At 37.5% G+C, this 19,003-nt stretch overlaps 1 protein-coding gene and 1 non-coding gene across 4 annotated transcripts in view; one reads left to right on the forward strand and one right to left on the reverse strand.

Annotated features, from left to right (window-relative positions):
• LOC115219480 (protocadherin gamma-A11) overlaps nt 1-19,003 on the reverse strand; it is a 113,384-nt gene that overhangs the window by 49,389 nt on the left and 44,992 nt on the right. The gene's annotated exons all lie outside the window — the stretch shown is intronic.
• Trnal-uaa lies at nt 93-175 on the forward strand. Its single transcript has one exon. It is a non-coding gene; the product is annotated as a tRNA-Leu (tRNA).

Consider the following 19,003-nt stretch of genomic DNA (forward strand, 5'->3'; position numbering starts at 1 on the left):
AAGGGCTGCACCAGCACTTAGCTAACTATCATTTCAGGGATGCAGACTGGAACAACATGAACTGAAGTACCTTGCTGAAGGACATTATGCACAGCACGATGGCCGAGTGGTTAAGGCGTTGAACTTAAGTTCCAATGGACAAGTGTCCACGTGGGTTCGAGCCCCACTCGTGCTAGTTTCTTTTTTAGGCGCAGGAGTGGCTGTGTGGTAAGTAGCTTGCTAACCAACCACATGGTTCCGGGTTCAGTCCCACTGTGTGGCATCTTGGGCAAGTGTCTTCTACTGTAGCCCTGGGCCGACCAATGCCTTGTGAGTGGATTTGGTAGACGGAAACTGAAAGAAGCCTGTCGTATATGTGTATATATATGTGTGTATGTGTGTGTATGTGTTGTGTGTCTGTGTTTGTCTCCCTAGCATTGCTTGACAACCGATGCTGGTGTGTTTACTTCCCCGTCACTTAGCGGTTCGGCAAAAGAGACCGATAGAATAAGTACTGGGCTTACAAAGAATAAGTCCCGGGGTCGATTTTCTCGACTAAAGGTGGTGCTCCAGCATGGCCGCAGTCAAATGACTGAAACAAGTAAAAGAGTAAAAGAGTAAAAGAGCCCAGTACAAGAGTTAAAGTCATGATCTTGAGATGGTGAACACAATATATTATCCATTAGGACATATTTGTTCACAGTCTGTCAACGAAAATATCTTTCCATTACAGTTATAAAATTTTCATAAATTACTAAGTCTTATCAGTATTATTCTTATCTTATCCAGCAGAATTAAGCTTAAGCTGAAAGATGTACATCCATATATCAAAGTCGAAGATTATCATATAGTTTCACATTTTTTAAATGAAATAATATCACAATTCTGTATATCAGCAAATGTATAGATTCTACAAAAAATTGTTAATTATGTATACTGAATCTAGCTTCTAAAACAAAATAAGTAGGTAGCTGAGTAGATGTAGATTATTTATGAAGATGATGGACACCTAATGTATAGAATTGCCAGACTCTCTTCTCTTCTTTATGAATACATGTATAAATGAATGTTTGTATGTGCGTAGGTATCTCTTTAGGCACACATGCATTTATGTATATATGCATGTATGAATATATGTGTATGAATATATGTATGAATGGATGGATTGACGTATATATATGTATGGATGTATGTATGTATATATATATATATATATATTATATATATATATATATAATATATATATATATATATCAAATAAAATCAAAAACAGAACACAAAGGATCTCTGCCACTAGCTGGCATATACAGGTGCTTACACTTATCAAGTATTCACCCTAAATTTGCAGTATATATATATAGCGATCCCTTCTCTGGATCTTTCCTTCTCCTATGTTTCCGATGAAGAGCTCCGCACGAAACGTTAAACCCTCCTTCTTTCCTTCTTTCCTGAGCGTCCAATAATACTATATTTGTTCCACGTCCTCGCGTTGTGTTTTCTCTTTGTGTTTTCATGTTTGGATTAACTTTATATATATATATACATATATATATATATATATGGATGAATGGCTGGCTGGATTTGTGTGTGTATGTTTGTATCTATGCAAGTATGTATATTTATATTGGTATATGTGCATGTTTTATCTTCCTGATTATGATTTCCTCCCCTCTGCTTCCTCCACCAACTCCTCCTCATCCTCCATTTTCCTTCCCCTTCCCCTCTTCATCATCATCCTCATCTTAATATCCATTTCTCCATGCTTGCATGGATCAGATGGAGCTTCTTGAAACAAAATTTCTTCCAATTGGATACTCTCCCTGCTGCCAACTTTCACCTGTTTTCAAGGAAGATACTATTTCTCCATCACCAAATATGTTTACACAGAATATTGGAAATGAATGACACTGCCTGTATGACAGTGACACTCATTTACGACTATCATACAATGTCAAAACAGTCAAACACATACATACATCATCATCATCATCGTTTAACGTCCGTTTTCCATGCTATCATGGGTTGGACGGTTCAACTGGGGTCTGGGAAGCTAGGAGGCTGCACCAGGCCCACTCTGATCTGGCAGTGTTTCTACAGCTGGATGCCCTTCCTAACGCCAACCACTTCGTGAGTGTAGTGGATGCTTTTTACGTGCCACCGGTACAGGTGCCAGGGGAGGCTGGCATTGGCCACGATCGGTTGGTGCTTTTTACGTGCCATATATATATACACACACATCCGTATATATATATATATATATATATATATATATATATACACACATACATACATACATACATATATATATATAATGCACATGAGAAAAACAGAAAGAGGAATTTATGTTGTTTATTAATCACAACAGTCGTTTCAACACATCTTGCATTAATCCCTCACAGGTGAGATACAATAGAATTGGTTGTGGTGCAGCCTTCAGTGTAGTTATGTCTTGTATATGTATGTATGTGTGTGTGTGTGTGTGTGTGTGTGTCTATTTACATATAAACATATATATATATGAAAAAATATGCTTATATATATATGTGTATATATATGTATGTATATATATGTATATATATATTTATATATATAAATTAGTGTACGTTTTTATACACAAGAGAGTTACACAGTTTTAATTCTAATCATTATTTGCTGCTGATTGTAGCTGCACATGCGTGGTGAATTTGAAAAATTAGAATATATATGGATGGAACATGTTTGTCTTCAGTGTTCAATAAACATGCATTAATCTTAGTATCCTTACTGAAGAAGCACGGATGGCAAATTAATTTATTTGCACATTGATGCAGAAACTTGAGTACAAGGGTAACTGTTGAGGTGTTTTTATTTTTCATTCTCTTTGAAATTACTCTTATTCGTGGTTTGGGCTTTAACTACCCCTTCCATCATGTAAGGTGTTCTGTTAAAGGTCACCTCTTTTGTGTATAAAAAACGTACATTAATTTATATGAAAAATATGTTGTCTTCTGACTTCATTACGCATGCTGGCCACTGGTAAAATATTCTTCTAAATTTTCTACCTTTATTATTTTCATATATTTATACATGCACACACGCACACACATAACACACACAGATGTATATTATATATATATATATATGTGTGTGTGTGTGTGTGTATATATATATATTTATACATACATACATATATACATACATACATATACATATGTACATATATATATATATAATTATATATGTATATATGTATATATGTATATATGTATATATATGTATATATATATATATATATATATATATATATATATCTATATATATATATATATATATATACATATATATACATGTGTGTGTGTGTGTGTGAAGGATGCACACAAACATAGAGTTTTAAGATGATAAAACAAATTCTCAAAAATCCTTCAGTTTTGCATGGACTTCTCGAGGGTATTTTCTTATATCTTTTGTTTCAAATACAAATGCATGTTTGGGAAGGTGGGGATGCGATCATTTGGCAGTCATGACTATCGATGTTCATTTATCTACATGTCTGTGTTAGCACCATTAGTGGTGGTGGTAGTAGCAGTGGTGGTGGTGGTGATGGTCATGGTGGTGGTGGTGATGTTGGTAGAAGTAGTAGTGGTAGTTGTAGGATGTAAGCACCATCACCCAATTGTCATCACCACGGTCACCACTTTAGGAAATGCAGTCCATGATAAAGTAATCAAGATGGTCATTGATGGAATGCCTTTGATCATAAAGAATAACAATAGGCAACAGAGTAAAAGTTGCTGTTTCTTTCATATCTTAGTATAGTCAAGATGTGTAAATATAGATAACAAAGCATTACTGTTGCTGCTGCTGTTGCTACTACTACTACTATTACTACTACTGCAATTACTACTACTACTACTACTACTACTACTACTACTACTACTACTACTGCTGCTGCTGCTGCTGCTGCTGCTGCTGCTGCTACTACTACTACTACTACTACTACTATGATGATGACCAACATTACTACTATCACTGCTAGTAGAACTACCACTACTACAACCTCTATCAGTTGTATAACTACCCCCTATCACCATTACTATTACTACTTCTACTACTGCTACCACCAACAACAACAACAACTCTACCACTACTACTACTACCATTGCTATCAGCAACTGCTGTAGAGCTATAACCATCACCACAATCACCACTAGTACTGTGGTGATAACTGCAACATTATTACTACCACCACTGGTACCAACACCACAACTACAAAAACTATCATCATTACCCAAAACATAATCCCAGAATCGTTGAATGGATTGTAAGGATTGTATGGTAATGTCATAACTTGAAAAAATTGTTGTGATGGTAGTATTAATGAAAGTGTACCAGGACTTGTCTTATGTCTTCAGATATAATTATCTTTTCTTTATTCTCCCATACTGTATTTTCCTCTCATACATACTACCACACAAACATGTGTGTGTGTGTGTGCAAACTTTGAGACTCTCCATCTTTCTATATGCATAATAGATACAGGCTATGACTACAGAAAAAAATATAGGCAGTAATAATGAGACGTTGATAAATAACTTGGGCACCACACATCATAATGTGTACCACATCGTAAGTGAGCAGTCTTGCAAAACTACCCCACATCACATTGAACCCCAAGGACATTTTCTCATAACAGTTAAAGAAAGACAGTTGAGATGAGATGTGGCCATGTTGCAACATCCTGTGTTCTTGCAAAGTCCATTTCTCAAGGAACCTTGAACAAGGAAGAAAGAGAGGTGGACAGACTATATAAAGAAATGGACTGGTAAATCTTTGGCTGAAATTTGAACTCTGGCACAATTAGTTACAATCAAGTCGACAGTCCCAGTAAGTATATACACGTACCCATGCATGAGCATGTACATGCTTACACACATGTACACACGCATTCAGGCAAGGATTCATACATAAATAGGCTTATAAATATATATATTCACACACACATTTGTGTGTGTATAGTCTGGATTATTTCCTCATATATAAAGTTTCTTGTGAACAGCAATCATCAAGCATATAAAAACATTATGTGTGAGTAAAACGTTTAGTTTACCAAGATGTCTGACATAGATGTGTACAATATACACACATATACACACTCACAAGTACACACACACATTCCCTCTCTCTCTTCCTCTTTCTCTCTCCCTCTCTCTCTTTCTCTCTCTCACTCTCTCCTTCTTTCATATTGCACACACAAACAGACATGCCTACAGAATCACACATGCACTACGCAATTGAATATACTGTATATATTTGCCTTTGCCAACTCACACCGACACACAAACCTAAACATAGATCATTTATAAACTACAAACTAAATATGAAAATTATTTGATAAATCATTAGAAAAATCCAAAACATTCCAGGATTCCATATTTTCTGAATTGGTTGCTACCTGGCTTCATATTTACTCCCATCAGTAATATTTTCCTGTCTGTTTTCCTGAAGCTAAATGCAGATATGTGTCATGTAATTTGTGTATCATGCAGTACCAAAACTCTTATAGTGGCCATTAACATGTCTGGCTTCAGTGAAATACTCCATGTAGCCATTAGCTTTGATGACAGAGCAAATATGTTTTGTTCCAAATTTGTGCAAATTTCCGACAGATATTACAAGATCCTCATCCATTGACTATTCTGTTCTGTTTACTTGAGTAGAAACTTGGAACAAAATGTATTTCTGAATTACAAATAATATTCAGAGTTCTGAAAACGTGTGCGATATTGCTATCAACATATACCAGGCATCTGATATTAAACTTTTTACTTTAACTTTTACTCTTTTACTTGTTTCAGTCATTTGACTGCGGCCATGCTGGAGCACCGCCTTTAGTCGAGCAAATCGACCCCGGGACTTATTCTTTGTAAGCCCAGTACTTATTCTATCAGTCACTTTTGCCGAACCGCTAAGTGACGGGGACATAAACACACAAGCATCGGTTGTCAAGCAATGCTAGGGGGACAAACACAGACACACAAACATATACACACACATACATATATATATATACACATATATACGACAGGCTTCTTTCAGTTTCCACCTACCAAATCCACTCACAAGGCATTGGTCGGCCCGAGGCTATAGCAGAAGACACTTGCCCAATGTGCCACGCAGTGGGACTGAACCCAGAACCATGTGGTTGGTAAGCAAGCTACTTACCACACAGCCACTCCTGTGCCTATGCAAACATGGCAATATGATGCGAACATGGCAACATGATGCAAACATGGCAACATGATGCAAACATGGCAACATGATGCAAACATGGCAACATGATGCAAACATGGCAATATTATGCAAACATGGCAACATGATGCAAACATGGCAACATGATGCAAACATGGCAACATGATGCAAACATGGCAACATGATGCAAACATGGCAACATGATGCAAACATGGCAACATGATGCAAACATGGCAACATGATGCAAACATGGCAACATGATGCAAACATGGCAACATGATGCAAACATGGCAATATGATGCAAACATGGCAACATGATGCAAACATGGCAACATGATGCAAACATGGCAATATGATGCAAACATGGCAATATGATGCAAACATGGCAACATGATGCAAACATGGCAATATGATGCAAACATGGCAACATGATGCAAACATGGCAACATGATGCAAACATGGCAATATGATGCAAACATGGCAACATGATGCAAACATGGCAACATGATGCAAACATGGCAACATGATGCAAACATGGCAACATGATGCGAACATGGCAACATGATGCGAACATGGCAACATGATGCAAACATGGCAACATGATGCGAACATGGCAACATGATGCAAACATGGCAACATGATGCAAACATGGCAACATGATGCAAACATGGCAACATGATGCAAACATGGCAACATGATGCAAACATAGCAACATGATGCGAACATGGCAACATGATGCAAACATGGCAACATGATGCGAACATGGCAACATGATGCGAACATGGCAACATGATGCAAACATGGCAACATGATGCGAACATGGCAACATGATGCGAACATGGCAACATGATGCGAACATGGCAACATGATGCAAACATGGCAACATGATGCAAACATGGCAACATGATGCAAACATGGCAACATGATGCAAACATGGCAACATGATGCGAACATGGCAACATGATGCAAACATGGCAAAATGATGCAAACATGGCAACATGATGCAAACATGGCAATATGATGCAAACATGGCAATATGATGCAAACATGGCAACATGATGCAAACATGGCAACATGATGCAAACATGGCAACATGATGCGAACATGGCAACATGATGCAAACATGGCAACATGATGCGAACATGGCAACATGATGCGAACATGGCAACATGATGCGAACATGGCAACATGATGCGAACATGGCAACATGATGCGAACATGGCAACATGATGCAAACATGGCAACATGATGCGAACATGGCAACATGATGCAAACATGGCAACATGATGCAAACATGGCAACATGATGCAAACATGGCAACATGATGCGAACATGGCAACATGATGCAAACATGGCAACATGATGCAAACATGGCAACATGATGCAAACATGGCAACATGATGCAAACATGGCAACATGATGCAAACATGGCAACATGATGCAAACATGGCAACATGATGCGAACATGGCAACATGATGCGAACATGGCAACATGATGCAAACATGGCAACATGATGCAAACATGGCAACATGATGCGAACATGGCAACATGATGCGAACATGGCAACATGATGCGAACATGGCAACATGATGCGAACATGGCAACATGATGCGAACATGGCATCCTGATGCGAACATGGCATCCTGATGCGAACATGGCAACATGATGCGAACATGGCATCATGATGCGAACATGGCAACATAATGCGAACACGGCATCATGATGCGAACACGGCATCATGATGCGAACATGGCAACATGATGCGAACATGGCAACATGATGCGAACATGGCATCATGATGCGAACATGGCAACATGATGCGAACATGGCAACATGATGCAAACATGGCATCATGATGCAAACATGGCAATATGATGCAAACATGGCAACATGATGCGAACATGGCAACATGATGCAAACATGGCATCATGATGCGAACATGGCATCATGATGCGAACATGGCAACATGATGCGAACATGGCAACATGATGCAAACATGGCAACATGATGCGAACATGGCGTCATGATGCGAACATGGCAACATGATGCGAACATGGCAACATGATGCGAACATGGCATCATGATGCGAACATGACATCATGATGCGAACATGGCAACATGATGAGAACATGGCAACATGATGCGAACATGGCATCATGATGCGAACATGGCAACATGATGCGAACATGGCAACATGATGCAAACATGGCATCATGATGCAAACATGGCAATATGATGCAAACATGGCAACATGATGCGAACATGGCAACATGATGCGAACATGGCAACATGATGCGAACATGGCAACATGATGCAAACATGGCATCATGATGCAAACATGGCAATATGATGCAAACATGGCAACATGATGCGAACATGGCAACATGATGCAAACATGGCATCATGATGCGAACATGGCAACATGATGCGAACATGGCAACATGATGCAAACATGGCAACATGATGCAAACATGGCAACATGATGCGAACATGGCATCATGATGCGAACATGGCAACATGATGCGAACATGGCAACATGATGCAAACATGGCATCATGATGCGAACATGGCAACATGATGCGAACATGGCAACATGATGCGAACATGGCAACATGATGCGAACATGGCATCATGATGCGAACATGGCAACATGATGCGAACATGGCATCATGATGCGAACATGGCAACATGATGCGAACATGGCATCATGATGCAAACATGGCATCATGATGCGAACATGGCAACATGATGCGAACATGGCATCATGATGCGAACATGGCAACATGATGCAAACATGGCATCATGATGCGAACATGGCAACATGATGCGAACATGGCATCATGATGCGAACATGGCAACATGATGCAAACATGGCAACATGATAAAGAATTTTGGTTCGAAATCACGTATTTTCTACTTGTAGTATCAGGTTGACTAATGACTTGAAACTGTTTGATAGAAACTGTGTGGAAGCCTATAATGTACATATGAATGCCTATGTCTTCTTTCTTTTATCTCTTGCTTGTTTCAGTCATTGGTTTGTAGCCAAGATGGGGACACAGCTTAGAAGGGTTTAGTTGAACAAATAAATCTCAGTATTTATATTTAAGCTTCGTACTTTTTTATTGGTTTCATTTGACAAATTGCTAGGTTACAGGAATGTAAACGAACCAAAACTGGTTGTCATTGTCAAGTGGAAGAGGGGTCGAACACAACCATGAAGACACACATGCACACACTCACGCATATCTGTGTATATATATATATATATATATATATATATATATATATATACATATATATCTATATATATATATATATATACATATATATAAAGGCGGCAAGCTGGTAGAAACGTTAGCGCACCAAGCAAAATGCTTAGCGGTATTTCGTCTGCCGTTACATTCTGAGATGAAATTCCACCGAGGTCAACTTTGCCTTTCATCCTTTTGGGGTCAATCAAATAAGTACCAGTTACACACTGAAGTTGATATAATCGACTTAATCCGTTTGTCTGTCGTTGTTTCTCCCCTCTGTGTTTAGCTCCTTATGGGTAGTAAAGAAATAGGTATTTCGTCTGCCATTACATTCTGAGTTCAAATTCTGCCGAGGTCAACTTTGCCAACTTTGCCAGAAAGATAATTATAATGAAATGATTGATCAAAGTTTTGTCCTGTATTGGCACTTAAGCCAGAGTTTAGAGATTGCTGTCCGATATGAAAACATTTTTTAATTTTCAAAGAATTTTCCTATATTTTTAATAGAGACAAAACTAAGATGACAATAGAATTGGCCAATTAAAAGGTGATTACCCTGGTGATGCCCCAGCATGGCCACAACCTTAGGGCTGAAACATATAAAAGAATAAATGAATTAAGGAATATATATGCATGTACATATGTATGTGGGTGTCTTTGTGTTTGTGCATGTGTTTGTCCATTTCCCACCACCATTTGATGACTGGTATTGGTCTGTGTATGCCCTTGTAACTTAGCAGTTTCACAAAAGGGAGCAATAGAATAAGTACCAGAGTTAAAATTAAGCAGTGGGCTTGATTTGTTCAACTAAACCCTTAAAGGCAGTGCCCCAGTTGCAGTCCAATAACTGAAACAAGTAAAAAAATAAAAGGAAAAAGAAACAACAGAAACAAAATTGTAGTCAGTTAACAATGAAAATGAAAAATATATTTGATATTTGGGACCAATTTATCCTACAACAGAGTGGAAAAAAAACAATCAAAGAGAAAAGAAGAGAAAGAAAAACACAGAATAATTGTCGCACATGTGTTCAATTGTCTGTCAGGAAGTAAGGTGGAAGAGAGAATGTGGAAGAAAGGGGATTTAACTGCAGGAGAATGCTACAAGGGAATTAAGATTGAGAAAAATCTTAAATGAATGTATGCTGGTTGTTGTGCATCTACATGCATGCAGGTTTTAGGTGTATGTGTAAGTTGTGTGTGTGTTGTCATCATCATCATCATCATCATCGTTTAACGTCCGTTTTCTGCACTAGCATGGGTTGGACGGTTCGACCGGGGTCTGGGAAGCCAGGGGCTGCTCCAGGCTCCAGTCTGATCTGGCCGAGTTTCTACAGCTGGATGCCTTTCCTAACGCCAACCACTCCGCGAGTGTAATGGGTGCTTTTTACGTGCCACCTGCACAGGTGCCAGGGGGGGTCCGGCATTGGCCACGATCAGTTGGAGCTTTTAACATGCCAGCGGCATGGAAGCCAGCCAAGGTGGCGCTGGCAACGTTCGGATGGTGCTTTTTATGTGCCACCGGCACAGAAGCCAGTCGGGGCGGCGCTGGCATCGGCCACGTTCGGATGTTGTGTGTGTGCATATTTGTTCTGTGTGTGTGTTGTACTTATGTTTATTATTGGTGTGTATGTTGTTTTGTGCATGATAGTATTTAGCTATGTGGAAGTTGAATGTGTTGTGTGCATCTGTATGATGTGTGTTTATTGTTTGAGTCTATTTCTTGACTGTGTTAACCCTTTAGCATTCAGATTACTCTGTCAAATGTATTGCTTATTTATTCACATTGTTTTGAGTGACCAGATCCTTCTAATTTGAACATTAAACAGGTAGAATATTCCAGCCAGATATGTATGATTTAAATGGTAAAGGATTAAAATGCATATTCTAGTTCACTAGACCCACCCCCATACAGATGATTTCACCAATAACACCTCTCTCATCCTTGAACAACTAAACTCATCCATCTCCATTTTCAACTCTTTTACCCTTCTCTTGAATTTACTTCTTCCATCTCTAACACACACTCGTCAACAACCTTGTTTATGTAGCTGTGTTTTGAATTGTGGTGGCTTTTTAAGATTTTAAGTGTCATGTGTATGGTTTTTGAATTGTAGTGACTCAATAAAGTTCTAATGCATGAGTATTTGTGGAACCTTGTAATTAAAAAGGTTTGAGTCAATAAATGTGTGTGTGTGTGTGAACATGTGCATGTGACTGTACATGTTGTATGCTTAGTATACAATAAGGCGGTGAGCTGGCAGAATCGTTTGCAGGTGGGGCGAAATACTCAGCGGTATTTCGTCTGCCGTTACGTTCTGAGTTCAAATTCCGCCTAGATCGACTTTGCCTTTCATCCTTTTGGGGTCGATTAAATAAGTACCAGTTATGCACTGGGGTCGATGTAATCGACTTAATCCGTTTGTCTGTCCTTGTTTGTCCCCTCTGTGTTTAGCCCCTTGTGGGTAGCAAAGAAATAAGTATACATGTAAGAAAAGAGTAAGTGCATGTAAGTGTGTGTGTTTGTTGAATTGCGATTGCTTAGTTTGACTTTGTGTTTGATGTGTGTATAATTAAGCAGTTGCAGAAAATAAAGATGACAATTAGCCCAATCCATTTGTTTGGGAAGTTTCTATATCGAACAAAAGTTGTTGTTCTTGTTGGAGGGGGAAGTCAAGAACCCGTTATATGAGGTAAGTCCAAAAACAACTGGGTAGTGGTAACATTAGCACACCGGGCGAAATGCTTAGCAGTATTTCGTCTGCATTATGTTGTGAGTTCAAATTCCACCGAGGTCGACTTTACCTTTCATCCTTTCGGGGTCGATAAATTAAGTACTAGTTACGCACTGGGGTCGATGTAATCAACTTAATACCTATGCCTGTCCTTGTCTGTCCCCTCTGTGTTTAGCCCCTTGTGGGTAATAAAGAAATAGGTATGGTCAACTGAGCAGAAATGATGACTCATAGGAGACCAATGTGTTCAATTAACATCATCATCATCATCTAGCGTCCATTTTCCATGTGGGCATGGGTTAGATGGCTTGACTAGGACTGTTAAGCCAGAGAGCTGTAGCAGGGTCCAGTCTGATTTGGCTTGATTTCTATGGCTAGATGCCCTTCCTAATGCTGATCACTCCAAGAGTGTAGTGGAGGCATTTTACATGTCATCAACATGAGTGTCTTTTATGTGTCGCTGGCACTGGCCATGGTTACGATTTCACCTGGCTTGATGTGTCTTCTCAAGGACAACAAATCGCCAAAGGTCTCAACCACTTATCATCACCTCCAAGATTTGCATAATAGGGTGTTTTATGCAGCAACTGTAAATTTTGGCAGTAGAGATGAAATGCTTCTAGATTTGGAAGGAGTTGTTGTTAGGTTTGATAAGGATATTTTTATAAAGAAAGGGCAAGTGTAGAAATGGATATAGGAACATTTAAAAGAGAAGAGAGAAAATTAAGGAACAGGAGGGAAATAGTGAGGTCAGATTGGAAGGATCAGAAGTGTCTTAAGATGGTACCTTATAGAATTAGTGTTGAAAGATGGGGAGTGGAAAGAGGAGCTATTTCTTTATTACCTACAAGGGGCTAAACACAGAGGGGACAAACAAGGACAGACATAGGTATTAAGTCGATTACATCGACCCCAGTGCGTCTATATCTTAATTTATCGACCCCGAAAGGATGAAAGGCAAAGTTGACCTCGGCGGAATTTGAACTCACAATGTAACGGCAGACGAAATACCGCAAAGCATTTTGCCTGGCGCGCTAACGTTTCTGCCAGCTCACCGCCTTGTGGAAAGAGGAGCTGATTGTTCATGAGCCAGGCACAGTGTGAGAGGTTTGTAGGGTGATTGACTTCAGGAGTGCAGGCAAAGACACCGTAAACTAAGGAAGTATCCAAATCATGTAAAACTACACAACTTATGTAAAGACTGGGTATGAAAGTCATCAATATGGTTGCAGAAGTGAACGAAGTGGGAGCAGGAGATGATGCATTTGGTACAAGATAAGAAAGGGTTGAGGGAAGAGTAGGATTCTATTGGTTTGCTGCAGACAGATGTGATGAAGATGGGTTGAGGATGGGTTGAGGATGATTGATGAAAATACAGATGACAAGGTTGTTGATGAGTGTGTGTTAGAGACGGAAGAAGTAAATTCAAGAGAAGGGTAAAAGAGTTGTAAATGGAGATGAATGAGTTTAGTTGTTCAAGGATGAGAGAGGTGTTATTGGTGAAATCATCTGTATGGGGGTGGGTCTAGTGAACTGGAATATGCATTTTAATCCTTTACCATTTAAATCATACATATCTGGCTGGAATATTCTACCTGTTTAATGTTCAAATTGGCAGGATCTGGTCACTCACACTTACCCTACAATGTCACTCTAAAAATAAACAAGCAAATCAACGGAATCTCAAAGAGGTACTGCATGATTAATTCAAAACAATGTGAATGAATAAGCAATACATTTGACAGAGTAATCTGAATGCTAAAGGGTTGACATAGTCAAGAAATAGGCTCAAACAGTTGGGGACCTGTTCTATTTTCTATAACCATCCAAGAGATTTGGTGGTTTGTTTCACTGGAAAAGAGAAGTAACTGAGAGTGAGGATGAGTTCAACAAGGTGGAAAAGGTTGGTTGTAGTGGGGTCTAGCATAGTGCACAAAAGCAAAGGGATCATCATTGTGTGGGATGACAGCAAGAACATATTTAATGTCTGTAGGGAAGAGCCACCAAGAGGGGCCAGAGAGAAAAAAAAAGGAGTCAACAAACAATACAGTGGATATGGCTGGCTTTGTGAATATGGTGGAGAGAGAAGTGAGGCAAACAAGGATGGGAATGAAATCAAGATATTTAGAATGAAATTCAGTGGTGCACTTGCGGCTCGGAATGGTGTAGCAGTCAAGGTGACATGGCTTGTAAATATTTTTTGAACAAAAATTTATTGCGGAGGTGCAGGGTGTGATGATGAAGTTGAACTCCTCCTCATCCTCATCCTCCTCCTCCTCCTCCTCCTCCACCACCACCACCACCACCACCACCACCACCACCACCTCTGCCTCCCGCCTCCCCCCTTCCCCCACACCTCCTCTCCTTCTCCTCCTCCTTATCATCATCATAATTTAATATCCATGTTCCATGCTTGCATAGGTAGATGCACACACACACACACACACAAACACATATAGATAGATAGATAGATAGATAGATAGATAGATAGATAGATAGATAGATAGATAGATAGATAGATACAGAAAAACATTTTAAGTTTCATTTATGGGAAACGCTTTTAAGCTTGCATATAAAAGCTTCCATTCTCTTATGCCAGCTACAGTCTAATGATACCAACTAGCAATAGCAGTTTTATGGGGTTGTAGTGAGCTGTGCCAGTAGAAATACATACATACATACATACACACACACATATATATATATATACATATATATATATATATAGGGAGAGTTACGAAAAAAACAAAAGACGAAGACAGGTGGTATACAAAGCAAACAGATGTATTAGTATAATGCTCAGGAATAGAAAAAGTCTTTTACGTTTTGAGCCTGCGCTCTTCTACAGAAAGGGACACAGAAAAATCAAGGAGAGAAAAAAATGTGTGTAGTGGCTAACGATCTATCATGGCGACATATATATATATATATATATATATACATGCACAAATAAACATATACAATATTGTACTAAAATACATATCATTGAAACGGTATTGTGAGAATTATATGAATGTGATCATGTTTAATAAGTAAAAATAATTTATCTTCGACAGAATAAAAACTTGTGCTAAACATGTAAAATAAGTATTTTCGAATTTTGCTAGAATACCATCAATTTTAGAGGAAGGGGTTTGTTCATCACATTGACCTCAGTGTTCTCTAGGTGCTTATTTTATTGACTTCCCAAAAGAATGAAAGGCAAAGTCAACCTTGGCAGAATTTGAACTCAGAACATAAAGAGCCAGAAAAATATTTCCAACAGAATAAAGAACTGTGCAAAACATGTAAAAAAAAACAAAAACAGGAGGCTTCAGATTTTGGCACAATGCCAGCAATTTTAAGGAAATTTGTCAGTTTTATTGAGCCTAGTGCAAAACTGGTACTTATTTTATCAACCCCAAAGGATGAAAGGCCATGTTGAGCTCAGTGGAATTTGAACTCTGAACATAGAGAACCAGAAGAAATGCTGCTTAATAATTTGTCATGTGTACTTGAGTTCTGGTACTGACAAACTGCTATAAATATAGAGGGAATGGTTAATGGTAAGTGAATAAACTGCAGTGAATGACTGCTCATTTTATTGACTCTAAAGAATGTCAAAGTCAATGTTGATAAGATATGAACTCAAAATATAAACAGTGAAACTAAATACTGAAACATTTTGTTTTTGGATTTGGTTTGCAAGATTCTTTATATGAGTTCAAAGGTTGCAAGATGCAACAAAAGTTTTAGGACAATAAAAATAAGAAAAAAGGGGAAATTTTACCGGTGAGTATGTTGAATAATAAGGCACAAAAAGAAAATGACTCTCCCCAGACACAACTAAATACTGAAAAACTATTAACATAATATTCTCGTATTTTTTATATGATCTACAAACTGAAAATTAATAAATAAACTGATCCAGTAATCATGTTTATATATAGTTATGTGATTGCTAAAAATAGCATAAAAATCTCACAAATCACATTTTACTAGCTATGAAAAAAAAAACCGGACATATCAAATAATACAGTCTGTGATATGCTAAGTATAAAAGTAATACTCATGATTAGGATATTTTTGATCAAAGTTCATTTTGATCTGGGTTCAACTGCAGCTAAAATAAAACCAGCACTAACAACAAAAATGAAATTAAATGAAATTAAATGAAATGCTAAAAGAAAATAAATTAGAAAGAAAACAGACAACTGTAAAGGATTAGAAAAAATTATAGATAAGTAAAATACTTCAATTGCATGCCAGTTAATCATTTGTCAGAAATAATTAAAAAAATATCCTTTCAAGTATTCTTAAACAACTTAGAATTCTTCAATCAGTGATTCTTCTTTTTTTGTTGATAAGTTTTAGTTTTAATCTATGCAATGCTGTGAGTATCAAAAATTTAATTAGAAACAGCTATGCTGTAATGAAAAGATTTAATTACCTCAATAACTATAGTTATCTTAATCATTTTGTAAAGTATGGGAGACAACTCTTGACATACTTTGCTCTTATAAGGCCTCTTCAATGAAGTATAGACTTCACTAGACTTGTTGATGAGAGAATTAGTGAACAGATATTTTGCATAAGTGAATAGGAAAAATTAACATATTGTTTTATTTTTTAAAAATCAATCAATGAGATTGATTGTTGAGACATAACGATCTCATGAAAAGCAATAGTTAAGTTTGAGTCGATCTACTTAGAATAGCAAGCATCAAATATCTTATTACAAATACTAAGGCGATGGAAGGAGGAGGAGGGTGACATACATTCATTTCTGAGCGAATTTTAACACATTTTGAGATAATATAATAAAAACACTATCAATACAAATAACTTTATTATAACAGCTATCATTAGCAAAGATAGAAACATTTTTATTTCTATATTTGCATATATTTTATATTATGATATTGAATAATTTGTGTCGAAATGAATGTTGATTTAGCAAATTACATTGAATTTTCACCTGATGTGAGAAATATTATATGTTTGGTGATCATTATTCAGATTTGTCTCAACTAAAACAAATTTGTGTATTATTTTCATTTTAAATACTGATATTGCAACTTCACCATTTTAGGTATGCTTTCAAAATACAGGCAAATATATTCGATGTAAAAGATATGTTTATTAATTATCTCACGTGTACACTAAATTATTAGGAGACACAGATAAATAATAATTTATAATTCCTATACATAAAACACTAAGTCCATATGAATAAGTTTTTTTTTTTTTACTTGTCATGCTAGAAGAAGAAAACAACAGATGTATTGAGTGAGATGTGGGAGAGAAGCATAGGAAGTTTTTTAATGGGTAGTAGATAAGGTAAATAGATAAATGGAAATTTAACACAAAATAAAGGAGAAATAAAGAAATAAGCATTCAATAGCTTGTGGAACAGGTAAGCATGCAAGCAGACAGTGAAATGTAGGACTGGTTAAGAAAATGCAACACACACACGTTTTATTTTTTTTGTTTACTTGCTTCAGCCATTTGACTGCAGCCATGCAGGTGCACCACCTTGAAGGCCTTTAGTCAGACAATTTGACCCCAGGACTTATATTTTGTAAACCTAGTACTTATTCTATTGGTTTCATTTTGCTGAACTGCTAAGTTACAGGGATGTAAACACATCAACGCTGGTTGCCAAGCAGTGATGGTGGGGACAAACACAGACACAAACATACACACATAGATATATACATATATTTACATATATACAATGGGCTTCTTTCAGTTTCTGTCAAGTAAATCCACTCACAATTATATATTCTTTTACTCTTTTACTCTTTTACTTGTTTCAGTCATTTGACTGCGGCCATGCTAGAGCACCGCTTTTAATCAAGCAACTCGACCCCGGGACTTATTCTTTTGTAAGCCTAGTACTTATTCTATCGGTCTCTTTTGCCGAACCACTAAGTAACGGGGACATAAGCACACCAGCATCGGTTGTCAAGCAATGCTAGGGGGACAAACACAGACACACAAACATATACACACACATACATATATATATGTATATACATATATACGACAGGCTTCTTTCAGTTTCCGTCTACCAAATCCACTCACAAGGCTTTGGTCAGCCTGAGGCTATAGTAGAAGACACTTGCCCAAGGTGCCACGCAGTGGGACTGAACCCGGAACCATGTGGTTGGTAAACAAGCTACTTACCACACAGCCACTCCTGCACCTATGTATGTATATGTAACAAAGTAGTGAGATTCAAGATTATCGTGACACAGAAAGGTGGTTAGCCTCTACAGTTGCTTATATTGAAGGTATTTCATTGGTTGCTTGATGAAGCCATACATCCACTCACCATTTGACTTGACCTATAGAAATATTTTTATGGTTTAATGTAATAAATACTTTTTGACAATGATCTTCCTTTACAAAAATGGTAGGAAACTACCCTAAGACAAGGAACTCTGAACATCTTGAAGTGACATAACTTCTGTTTGTTGATTCCTTTGAAACATAAGCAGTTTGTAATTATTTCCTTCTTTCCTTTTATTTATTGTCATATATATATATATATATATAATATGAGAGAATATTATTCCAAACTTACAGGGAAAAATTCAATTTAGAAATACTAAATCAATTTTCACAAAATATAATATAATAATAATAATTGATATATATATATATATATATTATATATATATATATATCAAGCAGAGGAGGAAGCAGGTTAAGGAGGGGATCGACACCTTTGAGAGAGCATGTATTGTGCTTGTAGAATTTAAGTGTGCTGCCCGAAAGCGCACTGCTGGTGTAGAGAATGGGGAAAGCTTGGTTTGCAAT

This window comes from Octopus sinensis, linkage group LG14 (assembly GCF_006345805.1).
Source record: "Octopus sinensis linkage group LG14, ASM634580v1, whole genome shotgun sequence".
Taxonomy (NCBI): Eukaryota; Metazoa; Mollusca; class Cephalopoda; order Octopoda; family Octopodidae; genus Octopus; species Octopus sinensis.